Here is a 16,693-nt window from a genome sequence, read left to right as displayed (position 1 = left end):
CCAAAAGTTTAGTTGAAGGATTTCAGCAGAATCTCTTAGAGTCTGCTGGTTACTTATTAATCTAGGCTGATAGGAGGTTCTTCGGGTTGTCAAAGTGAAAGGATGGGATGGTGGACTTTATCCTCTCACACACATCATTTCATAGTTACTTGCTGTGGTTCTTTCTCTCGCCTGGTGGTAAATGGTTCTATGGTACTCACTTTAAAAAGCTCTCTCACTTTTGATTCCTGTGCCTTGTTCTCCATCACAGCCATCATGCCATATCTAACAAGTAGCAACAGATTTCCTGACAATTTCTTCATGAGTGTGGCATCCTCCTCCTTGGGTTCTCTGCATCCTTCTCACAGCATTGTAAATAATTGTTTTTACAAACATCTTTTAACAATAGGACATTACTAGTTCCTGTTATTTTGATATGTGGGGAGAGTAGAGAGGGGGAGGTTAGAGTGCTTGTAGAGAAAAGAGAAACCAAGGGCAGGGGCATCACTGAGACAAGTTACATACCTACGACAGGCTAGGGGGATGTCTCTAGCTGAGCCTCCTAGCAGCAGGGGACATGACACTGAGGAGGCCACCTTTGACCCAAAATGCCCATGAGATGTGAAGAGATAATGACAGAGACTGAGGGAATGTCCAACAAATGACTGGCCCAACCTGAAACTCACTCCGAGGGAATGAGCCAAACCCTGGCACCATTAATGATACTCTGCTCTCTAAAACAGGAGCCTAACTTAACCATCCTCTGTGAGCCCCCCCCCCCCCCCCGCCAGCAGCTGATTGAATCAGATGCTGAGGTTCACAACCAAACGTTAGATGGAGCTCTGGAGCTCAAGGAATCCTGTGGAAGAGTTGGGGGAGGGTAAGGCTGGGGGTGGGGATATAGAAAGACCGGAGGGGACAAGAATGCAGGAAGAAGACCAATAGAATCTACTAACCTAGATCCAAGGGGACTTACAGAGACAGAAGAACCAACCAAAGAGTATGCATCAACTGTGTAACAGATGGGCACTTTGATCTTCACATGGATCCTCTAGTAACTTGAGCAGATGATGTCGATGACATGGACTCTGTTGCCTGATTGCCTGATTTCAATCACTTTGCCCTAATGGGGCTGCCTAGCCTGGCCTCAGTGGATGAGGATGAGCTCAGTCCTGAGGCAACTTGATAAGCTGGAATGTGTTGCAGGAGGTTCCCCTTTTCTGAGGAGAAGGGAAGAGGGTTAGGGAGAAGAAGTGGGGAGGGTGTGACAAGGAGAGGAGTTAGGAGGATAAGATTGGGATGTAAAGTGAACAAATATGCCTGTCAGATATATTGGGCCAGAAGGCTGAAGAAGATGCTCCAACGTTATTGAGCTCTTGGGTGACTATTAAGGTAGCAAACTGTGTCTGTCATCTTCTCATTTGGAAAGCTACTAAGCTGCACTTCCTATATACTCATGTAATCAAGTTTATTCTTTCTCAAGTCTCTGATGGAGTTGAAGACCAGGTAACTCAGTTTTACAGTGAAGCTTAGTTGTTTAGGGCTTAAGATGATTTTAGGTCTAGGTAGATGTTTTAAGTTCAAAATGACAAGATGTGATGGAGATTGATTTACATTCAGAATTTTAGACTCACCAAGATAGGAAAGAGGTTTTCTTCAAGGCTATCAAATACAAAAAGCCAAACACTAAGAATGTATCATTTATATAATTCCTGATTGTATCATGGTTCTTTTTGCTATAGGTAGTTTATTGTATATATGTGTAGTAATATAAATGTATATGTAAGAGATGTTTAATTTTAAAAAGGAAAAAAGTGCAAGAATAGTAGAGCCAGGAATTAATCTCAGCATTCCAAAGGCAGACATCTCTCAGAGAGGTGAGGCTACAGAGCAAGTTCTAGGTAGAGGAACACTCTCAAAAAAAGAAAGAAAGAGAGAAAGGAAGAAAGGATGTCCTATTAAACTTGTCATCTACTTTCTGCCAGAAACCTGGCTTACAAAAATGAACTTACCTTGCTTTTTCTTCATTATAGATAGATTCTCTATTCCCAGCTCCAATTTTCCCCAATAAATATCTATTTCTACTGTTATCTTTCATTTTTGTTTTGAAATATGCTTTGATGACTCCAAGTGGGCATAATGTTAATCCTTTCTCATCAATTTCCCATTTTGGTAACAAAATTGTTATGCATCACAAAAAATAAATGGAACTTCAAGTCGTGTCATTTTGGAATGTGTTTTTTTAAGTATGTGACTTAAATCGTCACCAAATGAGCAATTCGCAGTTGAAAAGCAGTTCCAATTATCAGAAGCCAAGTTCCCAGGCTTCTTTTCAATGGTATTTGTAGTATATTAATTTTCTTTTAATTATACAAAAAATCATACAACATGAAATTTAAATGAAGCACAATATCTCTTTAGGAAATGGCAAAGTCAGTTCTTGAAATAGCATTGTGAATATTGTGTGCTTCTTCACAGAAGTGAAACTATAGTTCATATTGTGTGTTTTGAATGAGTGAATTCCTGGTGGATTTATACAAAACAATACAGGTAAAATTAATTAGGGCATAGATGGATAACTCAATGTAACTATTCATAATGCACCCGGAGGGGGAAATCTTATTTGTTACCATTCTCTACATCTCTTACCCTTTTTTTATACTTGATTTTAAAGAATGTGTTATAAAAGAACATTTTAAAGTGCTTCAAATTCACAGCAAATGAAAATTTTTTTCCAGTTAAGAAAATATTAATAATTGATTCAATAACAAATAAATAAACTGTGAATGATCCCTGTATAATTTTTGGTATCAAAGCTGCAGGCCTTGCCCAGCTCTGTCATATGAGCCAGAAGTGGTTAGTTAGCTAGCTAAACATTTATACATTGTGTTTTTATTGTTGTTCTTTGCAAGTTTCAAGTTTATTTAAAACAACATGCTTTATTCATATTCACTTCCCCCACCCAACTTTTCCCAGATCCATCCTCCCTTTGCTGCCTACCCAAGTTGGTATCCTTTTAATTGTTTTAACCCAACAAGACCAATTTGTGCTGTCCAAATATTTGTGTATGTGTAGTTTTCCATTGGAGTATGGCCAAATAATCAGAGGCTTCACTCTTAGGAAAAACTGTCTCTGCTTTACCCAGCAGCTAACACTGACATTCACTTACACATTACCTTGCAATATTCCTTAAACTAAGATAACTGAGAAGTGGATTAAAAAAAGTACTTATAAATAAAAGACATGCTCAATATCTGAAAGAAACACTTAATTCTTAGCATATGACCATTCAGTAACAATTATAAGTGAATTTAACATATAAGAGAGATATACTGGCCATCCAGTGATAATTATATTTAGTATTTATTGATAAAGTCATATGACACTCTATTTAAAGAGCTTGGTGGTAATTATAAACTGAAGCATAATATATGGGATTATTTATTAGAGGATGGTATATATATATATATATATATATATATATATATATATATATATATATATATATATAAGAAAGCTCAAAAAGGATGTAGGAGTAGTAAAAGCAGGGAGCAGTTACTGCCTATACACAGTGCCTTGGAAGAATAAACACGTAAGGGACCCCCAAGGCTTAGCTCCATGGGCCACTGGGAGGCTGTAGCTGTACAGCCTTGGGAGCAGAAAAGTTTCCACTCCTTCTCTGCACCCGAGCTTGTCTGAAGAAGGTGGACAGACACAAAAAATGAAAAAGTCACCTATGACGTTTCTATGGAGCAAGAAAGAACACTGCTCTCTATCTCTCTATAAGAGTTACTAGAAGGTTATTTTCAGTTCACTGATGTAGAAATTTGTATATTGATGCAAAATAAGTTTAATTTTGATACATTGGTATATAATTCAAATTTAAGATTATTCTTCACATACATTATATACATATATTTCTACTCTAATATGAAGTATTTTACCCATACACTCAAATATAATACAAGGTATACTTCTAATACTTTGAAAGTGCTATTGCAAGCTGCTTAGAATAATTAAGTAATACAAGTTAATTGTGAGTTGGCCAAGCCATGATTATGTCAACTACTAGTCTTTTTCTATCACAAGAATATACGTCCTAGATTTAACAGATAGATATGATTCTATAGATAGATAAGATAAAATAGTTAGATAAGGTCTTCAAAAAACCTCAGAGACATGTAGAATATGGCATTTACAGATGGTTTTATTAGTTTTAAGCTTCTTTGGCAATAAGACAGATTAACTCCTTGCAACACCCAGCCTACCTCAAATAAGATGATGAACATCAATGAACCTCCTTGTAGAGATGGTTTCAAATGTGGCAAACCATCCACTGGGCAAAATGTCCTCATTTCTGCCACAGACAGAATTCTGCCTAAAAGGGGGCAAGCTTGGATGCAAGCAGAGTCAATGGCCAAACTATGGCAAGACAGGGTAAGCAAGTCCTCAATAGTTCCTGCCTCACAAATGTGTCTGTCAGATATACTGGGCCAGAAGGCTGAAGATGATGCTCCAATGTGATAGAGAGATGTGGGTAACTGTTCAGGCATCAAACTGTCCCGGTCATGTTCTTATTGTGGAAGCTGCTTACCTGCACTGTCTACTCAGATACTTAATTTTACTCTTCTCAAGTCTCTGTTAGGGTCAAAGACCAGATATTTAAGTTTTACAATTAAACTTAGTTGTTTAGGGGTTACAATGTTTTTGGCTCTAGATAGATGTTTTAAGTTGATAATAATGAGAGATAATAGATATTAATTTACATTCCAAATTTTAGATGCATAAAGATAGGAAAGATGTTTTCTTCAAGGTTGCCAAATACAAATAGTCAAAACACTATGAATGTACATTTATATAATTGCTGATTGTTTCATGGTTCTTCTTGCCATAGGTATTTTATTTTATATATGTATAATAATATAAATGTATATGTAAAAAAGAAAATAAAAAATGGTTACTAATTGAAAAATATGAGTTCTGAAAGTCAAGGACTGAGGGTCCTTAGGCCTGCCACATGGAACAGGAAGCTGTGGCAAGAAAACAAAAAATTTATCACAACCAGGAAAAAGTCTTTTTACATCTGGATTGTAGGCCCCTTCTTCATTTCCTCCTGGTCCCACCTTCCCTCTCTCTTACCCCCTACACCTCACCCATAGTCCTAAGAAAGGGGGAGCCTTCCTCCCCTACCATCTGGCCCCAGACTATCAAGACTCCTCAGGACTGCCTGCTTCCTCTTCCTCTGTGGTCTGGCAAAGCTGTCCCATCCAGGAGAAGTGATCAATTAGTGGACACTGGAGCCCATGTCAGAGGCAGTCCCTATTCTCCACATTATGGGACGCAGAAGGAAACTGTGCTGCCTATCAACTACATCTGAGCAGAGGGCCTATGTCCTTTCCATGCATGGTCCTAAGTTAGTGCATCAGTCTTTGCAGTCCCTCCTCCCCCTAGCCCAAATTTGTTGGCTCATCGGTCTCTTTGTAGAAATTCTGTTCCCTTCTGGTGCTTTTATCCCTCAACTCACCTATAAGAGTCCCTGCCCAAAGTTTGGCTGTGAGTCTCAGCTTCTGCTTTGATACCCAGCTGACTAGAGTCTTTCAAAGGACATCTATGGTAGGCACCCATCTAATTCCCTTTCATCAACAGATTCCAGTGTCCTAACTAGAGCAATAAGACCATTAAAGGAGATCAAAGGGATACAAATTGAAAAAGAAGAAGAAGAAGTCAAAGTATCGCTATTAACAGATGATATGATAGTATACATAAGTGACCCCTAAATTCCTACCAAGGACTTTCTGTAGCTGATAAACACATTCAGCAAAGTGGCTGGATAAAAAAATTAACTCAAAAAAATTAAGCTGTAGCCCTCCTGTATACAAAATATTAATAGGCTGAGAAATTAAGCAAACAACATCCATCACAATAGCCATAAAATAAATAAATAAATAAAATATTTTGGTGTAACTAAGAGAGTGAAAGACTTATATGGAAAAACCCAAAAACTTCAATTCTCTGAAGAAAGAAATTAAAGAAGATATCAGAAGACAGAAAGAGGTCCCATGCTCAAGGATCATTAAGATTAATGGCCATCTTACCAACAGCAATCTGTAGATCCAATGCAATTCCTATCAAAATGCCAACACAATTTTTACACACTTTGAAAGAACAATTCTCAACTTCATATGGAAAAACAAAAATACCCAGGGTAGGTAAAATAATCCTGTACAGTAAAAGATCTTCTGGAAGCATCTCCATCCCCGATCTCAATCTGTACTATAAAGCAACAGTAATTTTAAATACTGCATGGTAGTGGCATAGAAACAGACTGGGGATCTCCCATCCAAGTACTAACCAGGCCTGACTGCTTAGCTTCTGAGATCAGATGAGATCGGATGCATTCAGGGTGTTTTTATGGTTCTTTGTGAGGCATTTTCTACAAAGTTCATGGTTAGATGTTCACCTTAACTGAAATGTTAATTTGTAGAAATTTTTATTCCTTTGTATGACAAAGTAGAGTACTTGACTATAACTAATCATTTTTATTGTGTAAAAACTGCATGAACTTATCATAATCAACTATAATCAACTATTTTTGCATTGCAGAGAGAGAGAAAGAGAGAGAGAGAGAAAGAGAGAGAGAGAGAGAGAGAGAGAGAGAGAGAGAGAGAGAGAGAGAGAGAGAGAACTGGTTGATCAATGGAATCAAATCAAAGATCCAGAAATGAACCCACACGCCTATGGACACTTGATTTTTTTATGAAGAAGCCAAAACCACATAATGGAGCATCTTCCCCAAACAGCGCTGGTCTAACTGGGTATCTACATATAGAAAAATGATAATAGATTCAAAATTTCTGTAGTGAATTCCATGAAAATTTGTATAGTCTTTAACCTATTTACATAGACACAGAGTATTTACCATATATTCTTTCCTATACCATTTCCTTTGTCATATTTTAATTTTAAATTATGACATTAAAATAATGTTTATATTTCAAGAGATAAATATACAGATGCTTATCATTAATTTATTGATATAGTGTTTATAAAGACTATTGTAATTTATAGATTTAATTGCCAACCTCACACAACCTAGACTCACCAGTGAAAAGATTGCCGTTAGGAAGGGATTTTTTATTTTTAGTTTGGCTAAGTAACAAATAGATGTGGGAAGCCCACAACGGGAGTCCCATTCCTCAGAAAACGGCTCCTACACTGTACAAGAGTTAATAAATAAAACTGAACAGAGAAATCAAAGTGAACATGTGTGCATTTATTTCTTTGTTCTTGACTGTAGGTGTGATAAATTAGCTGTTTAAAGTTCCTTCCTTGACTTCCCACAATGATGGACTGGAATTTAAACCAAAACAAAATCTTCTTCCACCAAGTTGGTTTTGGTCAAGGTATTTTATCATAGCAATAGAAGTGAAATTGGCACAGATGTCTTACTTAAACTTTAGTTCCTATCTTTTTTTATAAAACATAAGCCTTTGTCATGTAAATATGGAGGTGGCTCCCCTTGTTAACATGCAACCAGTCTGTAGGCTGGTACTTCACATAGAGACTGAGATGTAAATTATGCCCTGCAGTCATTTATTTACAGAACAGCTGTACCTAAAACCCCTTACATTTCTGATTTATGAGTTTATTTTTGGAATTTAACCAGGTTGAAATAAGTTGTCCCTCTTTTTTATGTTTAAAAAAATCCTAAGTTTAGATTACATTTCTTCTCCTTTCCTCTCCTCTGCATGATATGCATCAATCAAGAGATTTCCTTTGTCCTTGAAAACAAATTAATGTTAGCCCATGAAAAAATACTTTCTATGTGTTTATTATGTGAGCAAATTTGATTAAATATCTTATATGAATTTTGATTTCTCTTATTTTAAAATATATTTTAGAATAACTCATATTTCAATAAATAATCATATAATATGTGTCAAAATGTCAACAATGAATCACTCAAAGTTCTGGATCTTTTTAAAAATATTTGTCGCAATATAATTCTAAGAATAGCCTTACTACTAATGTTAATATTAATACACATCCTTGTTGATATTTAGAGCTGAAAGATGTACTTGTATCCACACAAAAAAAAACCAGATACTTCTTTTTATGATAATTAATATTTAGCCTCATAATGGCCATGTTTTAGCTTTATTTTGTGGGACCACATATTCTTGCACAGTTCATGCAGTTTCAACAAGGTTCATCCAACACAGATTCAAAAGTATTACACATTCTGAAGCTGAGGATGTGGTTCAGGAGGTAGAATGCTTGCCTAGAAAACACAAAGGCTGGGATCTCTTTCTTTTTTTAATTTTATTTTATTAATTTATTCATATTACATCTCAATGGTCATCCCATCCCTTGTCTCCTCCCATTCTTCCTTCCCTCCCATTTTCCCCTTATTCCCCTCCCCTATGACAGTTCCTGAGGGGGATTTCCTCCTCCTGTATATGCTCATAGGGTATCAAGTCTCTTCTTGGTAGCCTGCTATCCCTCCTCTGAGTACCACCAGGTCTCCCCATCTAGGGGACGTGGTCAAATATGAGACACCAGAGTATGTGTGAAAGTCAGTATAAAGGAAGCATGGTGGTGCACAGCTGGGATCCCATCATTTGGGAGAGAGAGGCAGCCATATCAGGTTCTAATTCATCTTTGATTACAAGGCCGGCAGGGCACACATGGCAGCAGGTCTCAAGAAGCAAGTTCTACAAAGTTAGAGATTTATAATAAAGCATTATCGGCCTGGTCATGAAAAGTGGCCAGAATGTGGCAGTGAGAGCACATTGCTCTATGACATTATATGCAATGGTTTTTACTAAGATTTCTAAAACTGTATACTAGATCTTCCTTTTACACATTCTAAAGATTCTAGAACATTAAATTCTAGTTTCAGAATTATTATGAGTGTGTAAACTAAATTCATATAGGAACAGATGACAAATAATAATAATAATAATAATAATAATAATAATAATAATAATAATAATAATAATAATAATAATATAGAACAATTTGCTCAAGTTGCTCACTATTGGCATCATTTGATTTTTGGATCCAATTGTCCTGGAAACACTTCACTTTTTATTTCATAATCTAGTATTTTCTATGCGAGTTTGTCTATTAAAATTGTTTTTCATACTTTTTTTACAAAGAAAATCTACGTGATAAAAGAGTGTAATCAGTTTAACAGATGAATGTTGAAAGATTAATTTTCAAAAAAGTAGTAATATATTAGATTTTTGAGTTGATGATATTTGTTTTTTTCCATATATATCCCAGGACACGTTCCCACACATATGCCAATGTTTGTTAGTATGCTGGTCAGAAAAAAGACTTGGTGATTTAATTTAAATTTCCTTTCATTCTGATGAAATTAAAGATTGTTTTCTTATATAATGACCATTAGAATCCCATGACTGATGGCGAGTGCTTTGTTTTACTCTCCTTCAAGAGTCACAGTTATGGTATGAGATCTGCATGTAATTCACTCTGTAAAGCAAGCCAGTTCTTACACCGGTAAAGGACGTTTCCTCAGGCTCACCCTCACACACATGTCCTCTGCTGCCTGTGCACCACTCTTACCCTTCCCTCACTGCCCCGCCTTCCTGTCCTTTGGAATATTTTTGCATGACATCTCAGGAATTCCTAAGACAATAATAATAGAACTATGCAGTATGGTTACACATTTTCTTTCACAGTGAACCACTCCCAGAGGCTTTTCAAACAGATACGGGATTTGAAAATGATCAACAGACATATTTGGTTGGAATAAAACAGCAATATACTTGGCTAAATGATTAGATAGATAGATATGCTTGTGATATATTTGTATAGATAGATATAGATATATGGAAACATAGTCTCATATAAAGTCTTTTTTTGAGTAACCTAATAAACACAGTAATAATTTTTAGGTTAAAAAAAAAAAAAACAACCAGACTAAACATATCACTCCTAGCTGGGGTAGGAGTATAGTTCAGGTGTGCTTGTTCCAAGATCAGCCTGTCTTTCTCAGATAATCACTAATTGGCATTTTATTTCAGCATTTCACGGCTTTAACTTTTTCTGTTAGCTTCAGTCAGATGTTATCATTGCAGTTTTTCCAAAGTACAATTCATTTTTCCACAATATTGTCATAACTTTTTTTTTGATACAGCTAAGAAAAAAAAAAGACTGAGATTGAACCTTTGTGGATAGGTACAAGCATTGAGCACATTGGGGTTTACTGAGAACACGGAGAGGGCCCACAGATAAAGCAAGAAACACATCTGCACTTTAGGCCGCTGTGCAGTACGGGCTCCTGACACCTGAAGGTACCATGTACCTTATGGATAGACCCAATGTAGCCTTTACCTTATTTTAGAACAGTTCACAAACATGGCATTTGCACTTGCAAATAAATGAATTACAAAACTCGTACAGGGTTTCATGCTATGCCATCTGTTTTATACTTTTGCCCAGAGGACTGGTTGCTTTCTGGACATTTATGAAAGATTGCCAAGCACTCAATGAAGCCAGACACGTGAAAATGTTCTGTTGAGAAAGGCCGAGCACGGCTAGTCGATGCTCTTGTACTGCACTGAGCTTTTCAAGACTGTCCAGGAAGACCTGAGAACTGAACACTGACATTTGCTTTGCTAAAATACTCTGTGAGTTTTCAACTACCATGAGGTAACTGGCGTAACACTATCACAGGTGTTGAAACTACTTACGCAAATGGTCCCTCGTGGTCTGTGTTCTCTGATGTTTCCATGCTCTCAGCACTTTTTGTTTGTTTGTTTGACATTAAGATTATTTTTTATTGATCTCTTTACTTGGAGTGAGGGTGTGAAGGACATTTTACTAAAATAGCAGTCTCAAGCTGGGGGGAGGGTCAAGGGTAAGGAAAGTAATGGATGCCTAGCGAGGCAGGTTGTAGGCCGGCTAATAAATTAGAGCTGGCAGATGACAGATGTAGGTGTCTGTCCTCCGTATACTCCGGGAAGAATATGTTCCCATCATGGTTGTCAGAGATTATGTGCCACTCAATGATGTTCCTGCTGTTCAACTGATGACTGACATTCTCCTTGGATCACCACAAGTCCTTCATAGGAGATGCTCATCACTGAAGAATCATGAATGGAAATGAGTTAAATTGGTTCTTTCAGCAAATTGCTCCGCACAGAGCACACTAACAAAATGTCCTTTAAGATGCAAATAAAAAAGGAAAATATATGTATATATTCGTATTAATTCATAAACTAGGATCCCCATTAGAAAAATCAGCAAACATAGAGGGAATTTTCTTCTAAACTGTGCGTTATGTGAGTATTTAGTGAATTAGCAGGTTCTTCAATGGTAACCTCAACAGAAAGCATTTCAGAGATTGGAGATAGCCCTCTATTCCTCACCTAAATGTATTTTTGATCAACTTTCAAGTGTCTCTTCACTTTATATTGTCCTAAACATTATAACATAATATGAAATTTTTGCTTACTTTAAATTCATTGTAAATTCTATCATATCACCCTGACATATTTTTAATTTAACATTATATTTAGAAATAATACAAATAGCATGAACTCATTATTTTTTAGTGCTGTGTAGAATAATTCAGTGGCATACATACAAATGGTTCCTGTGACCATGTTAGTACACATCTTAAATGTACAAAAGTTATTTGTTATATATCATAGAGCAGTTTCTCTACCTTCCTAATGCTGTAACCCTTTAATACAGCTCCTCACATTGTGGTGACCTCCAACCACAGAATTATTTTGTTGCTGTGTTATAATTGTAATATCTCTGCTGTCCCAAATCATAATATACATAACACCCCAAATGGATGTTGACCCACAGGTTGAGAACCATTTCTACAGAGCCTTCAACTTCTAAATCAATGCTCATGAATCTAAGATGACTGTTTTGGTTATCTTTATCTTCATCATCATTTACTCTTTTTTATCATAGCTAACACATATACATTTGAAGACTTGGCAGTCTGGATTGCGTTTTCTAATTAGTCGTGTGTGTGTGTGTGTGTGTGTGTGTGTGTGTGTGTGTGTGTGTTGTGTTGTGTGTGCTGTTCATAAGCCACTGACCTATGTTTCCTCTTTTTTAAATTTCCAATTAATGTAATACATATTTTTGTCAAATTTGGTTTGAGATGCATTAGAATTTTTCTTATTCCTACAGTTTGTTCTCTCTGTTATAGACACTAAATTTTGAGTGGTAGAATTGCCCAAAGTATTCTCCTGGGCTTTGCTTGTCATTTTCTTACTTGAAGTTATCGCTTCAGAGAGAGAATGTTATCATTTTAATGCACTCAAGTTTACCATAATTCGTTCTTCTGTGCTGAATTCTGGGCTTGCTTAAGAAATATTTTCCCACTCTGAGTACAAAAATATCTTTCAACATGGCTTGTGAAAATTTTAAATGTGCTGTTCACATTTGTGTCTATGTTCTGCTTAAATTTGTTTTTGTATGGTCTGAGGCAGAAGCTTAATTTCATCTTTGGTATTTAAATATCAATATTGCTCACACATACATTAAGAGTATTTTCTTACAATTTTTAATCTAGCACATTTAGTTGCTTTTAGTGATGATATTAATCCAGGTGCCTGTGCAATTTACTACCAGATATGAATGCTTACTAAAAAATATTGAATAAATTATTTTTTTAACTGTGCACAAACGTTTATTGAGGGAGGGGGCGTCAGTCCTTCTTGGCCGCTGCCTTCCTCAATGCTGCCAGCACGTTCCTATGCTCCTCCCGCTTCCCCTTGACCCGGATGTGCGTGCCCACCCTCTTCTTGATCAACTTGAGCGCGCGCTGTCCTTGGACACCTTGAGCAGCTCCATGGCGCGCTGCTCATAGGGCGCGAAGCTGCACACCTCCTTGATCATGTCCTGCACGAACTTGGTGTGCTTGGTGAGGCGTCCGCGGCTCCGGCTGTGCCTCAGCTAGCTGACGTTCTTCATCACCTTGTGGCTCTTGTTGAGGCCCACGGCCATGGGGTAGCGCGGAGCCATGGCTGCTACTCTCTGATGGCAGCCGTGACAGGACTGAATAAATTATTTATTTGTAATAGTCTATTATACTTTCAACTCTCTGCTATGCCTAACCTTTATTTTTTGTCTTGGATTCATGCTTTAAAAATTATATATATATATATATAGATATAGATATATAGATATCTTTGTATACATTATACAATATAGTATATATTTCCTATTTTATAATATATTGTAATTCATATTATATATTTAATATAATTATAAATTATAATCATAACTATATATCTATATGAATGTTTATATATTGTCTATAATACACGTATTATATAGTTATAGTAATTATATATCATATTATTATTGTGTATAATATATAATTATATATGTATATATAGATATGTGTATATGTGCTTTCTGTGTGGCCCTAGCTCTCCTGGAATTTGCTCTGAAGACCAGGCTGGCATCAAATTCAGACATCCACCCACCTCTGCCTCCTGAGTGCTGGGGTTAAAGGCGTGAACGACCATGGCTGTCTATAATTTTCACTACTGAATATCAACATCTCAGAAAATCAATACCTCTATGAGGATCAAGATAAGCTTGGTTAATTAATAAAACCCAGAGAGCTCTGAACCAAGGAAACATCTAAGTTGACCTCTGAAACATACATGGAAATGAATGAACTGTGATGAACCAGCCCAGTCAGGAGCAAAGCAGGATAAACTTAACATAGGCTATAGGAGCTAAAGCAAAGGAGGAAAAAGGACCAGATAATTTTTCACTAAATGTGCAAGTATTTTGCCTGTCTCCTGAGAAGTCTGAGTATATAGAACATTGTCAGCAATACTGAGAACCAGTGACTATTTTAGGAGGGAACTTCCAAATTGAGTGGGGTATCCTAAGAAGATAACATTGTGTCTTCCTATATATGCATGTGCTGTTTGTATTTGTGCTCATGAGTGCATGGTATTGTTGGATAAGAGGAGACTTGATACCCTATGAACATATAGAGGGGGAGGTAATCCCCCTCAGGAACAGTCATAGGGGAGGGGAGTAAGGGGAAAATGGGAGGGAGGGAAGAACGGGAGGATACAAAGGAGGGGATAACCATTGAGATGTAACAAGAATAAATTAATAAAAAAAAAAAAAAGACCTGGAGTTACATAAAACGTGTGTGTGTGTGTGTGTGTGTGTGTGTGTGTGTGTGTGTGTTTATGACAATTTCTCACACCATAAATCAGGTAGACCTAGAACTCACCACATAGTTTTAGCATCCGGCCTCCAGAATGCTGGAATTACAGGTATGAGCCACCAGCTCAAATACAGCAGTTCTAATGATGTAGTAATTACAGGTCAATGTTTTCAAAGCCCATATTAATATTTGTGCCAAAATATAGGATGGTATTCACTGAGAGAGTAGAACCATCTATTTGAGGAGAAACTGCATATGAGAAATGAGAAACAGTAATATTTAAACAAGTCGACCTGACTTTTGGCAGGTGCATGGTGGAGTAGATGGTTGTCAGGTATTGAAAAAGTCCTAAATACCAGGGCTTGTAGAGTAAGGAATTCTGAGTCATGATCTATTCAGTAACAAACTCCTGATAGCCAAGGAATGTTACTCTCTTTGAACTGAAGTTTACCTCAGAAAAATGCAAAGATAAAATCTAAAAAGAAATAAAGTCCTGCTTATACATACGAGATAATATTTCCATGAAACTAGTATATTTCTCTTCACTGCTGCAAAACACACACACATAAAAAAAAAAAGAAAAAAGACTTTAATTTCTGCTATAATACCAATGTCTAAATATAATACTTCATCCTATCAAGGACTTTGACTATTTTGAATTACTTTGATGGCAGAATAATGGAAATATATAAATCCTTCAACATGAACATTTAATGGAAAGAAACTTCACCATTCATTGTCTTTTATATAGGTGAAATGTAATTCTCCCCTGCATTTGTTCTATCTTTTCCAAATATCTTATTATAAATTTATAAACTTTACGTTGGAGAAGCCAATGTGATTAGTTTTAAGATTCTGAATTTCTTTAAATGTGGTCCTCTCTAAATATTTATTCCGGACTTTTGCTTTTGGGAGTTAAAGATACCTAGCTCTGTGCTGATTGCCCGAGCTGTTGGTGTGGTATGCACTGGCTGTTCTTTAAGTTTAACCAAGACATCATGTTTCTTCTAATCAGTTTGTCTCTGCACACTTTGACAGCCCATACGTTTGATAATGCCTTTCAGCTGTTAGGAGCTACTACAGAGTAGACAATTTGGATAACCATTAGGGTGTTCTTCAGTGGCTGTTTATGAAGATATGGTCCCCATCTTATTATCCTATTTTCTCCACAAATTCTCATACAAAATGCTAGAATCTTTAATATATTTAACAATCTGTTAATCCCCAGTTATGAAAAGTAGCTAATGCTATCCTGGGGGATGCCATCTGCCAGCATCTTGTCTCAAGTGTTCCCACTGAGAAAAGGATGATATCTCATTGCTGTCCTGTAATTCACATTCCTTCTCCTTCTTTCTAACTGACAAGACTTTGTGTATGGGACCACACCGTTAGCTGTCTGCTACCTGCATTCATTTCTGTTTAATGGAAAAGTGGCTGTTTAAAAGCTACTCACTGCAGGCTTTACAGTTACAGGCACAAAGCCAAAAAATAACTCTTCTTTGCCACCTACTATGCATGCAATATTAAAGGTGTGCTGTCTTGTGGCTTTGCTGAAGGCAGTCAGGCTATAGCTGGGAGCTACTTGGTTTCCTTAATCAGGAGCCCACTGTGAGCTGGGCTTTAACGTCATTGTGTGGCCCCTGCCAGCAATTAACACACTACACACTGACCATTCTGACAAAACTGAAGTCAAACTCTGGTGCCAGAAAGGCAAGACCAATCTTGCAAAGAGGGTATCCATCTGTTGGCACTGTTTGTTCTTCCTGCAGGGCTTAGAGATGGCACAAACACCTGTGTAGCCCACTACCATGGGCAACCCTGTGTTTCAGTTTTTAACTGTTAATAGTGCTTACTAGTCTGAGATTTTATCACTACCCATTACTCTAGGACTAAAAGCTCTAGATTTAATTATTAAACACCACAAAATATTAATATTTCTAATATTAGCCATAAAAATTTTACATAGTCATAAGAAGTCATGTCCACCAATGAGTATGAAGTCAATACAATATTAATTGACCCCTGACATCAACTCTGGCCCAAAATCTTACATTTAGAAAATAAAAATACACAGAGTCAAGTAAAATTTGAATACATAATAATTAAGAAATATTGGAGGAGTTCTATACTAAAATATAGATAGATAGATAATAGACATAAGCATTTGATCACTATATTAGTAAAGTGTTTAAGTGACATTAATTACTATACTACTTTTCAGCATGATCAATTTTTCTGAATGTGTAGTTATTTAACATTTTTTACATGTATAAGATGCATTCTGGTTACTTCCGTGACCCATATTTGTCTCCCTCTCTTAATTGTTCTGTATGGTCATAACCAGATACCTAGAAAATGAGAACAAAGCATATATCCTTCAATATATACATGGATAATAATCATATGGTATATAGACACAATTAAATATTATTCAGCTGTACAGACCAATGAAATTGTGACAACTGCAGATAAATAGATGGATAGTGAAAATAATCAACTGAATGGGGTAATTTAGACTCA

At 36.5% G+C, this 16,693-nt stretch overlaps 1 pseudogene across 1 annotated transcript; it reads right to left on the bottom strand.

The window, feature by feature from the left end:
- Window positions 1-12,682: 12,682 nt before the first annotated feature.
- Window positions 12,683-12,999, bottom strand: LOC311608506 (large ribosomal subunit protein eL36-like; annotated as a pseudogene). The gene has a single exon. The product of its transcript is annotated as a large ribosomal subunit protein eL36-like (transcript).
- Window positions 13,000-16,693: the final 3,694 nt, after the last annotated feature.

Source organism: Acomys minous (assembly GCF_964271855.1).
Source record: "Acomys minous genome assembly, chromosome: 11".
In the NCBI taxonomy this organism is placed as follows: domain Eukaryota; kingdom Metazoa; phylum Chordata; class Mammalia; order Rodentia; family Muridae; genus Acomys; species Acomys minous.
This window is presented reverse-complemented; position numbering and strand designations above follow the sequence as displayed.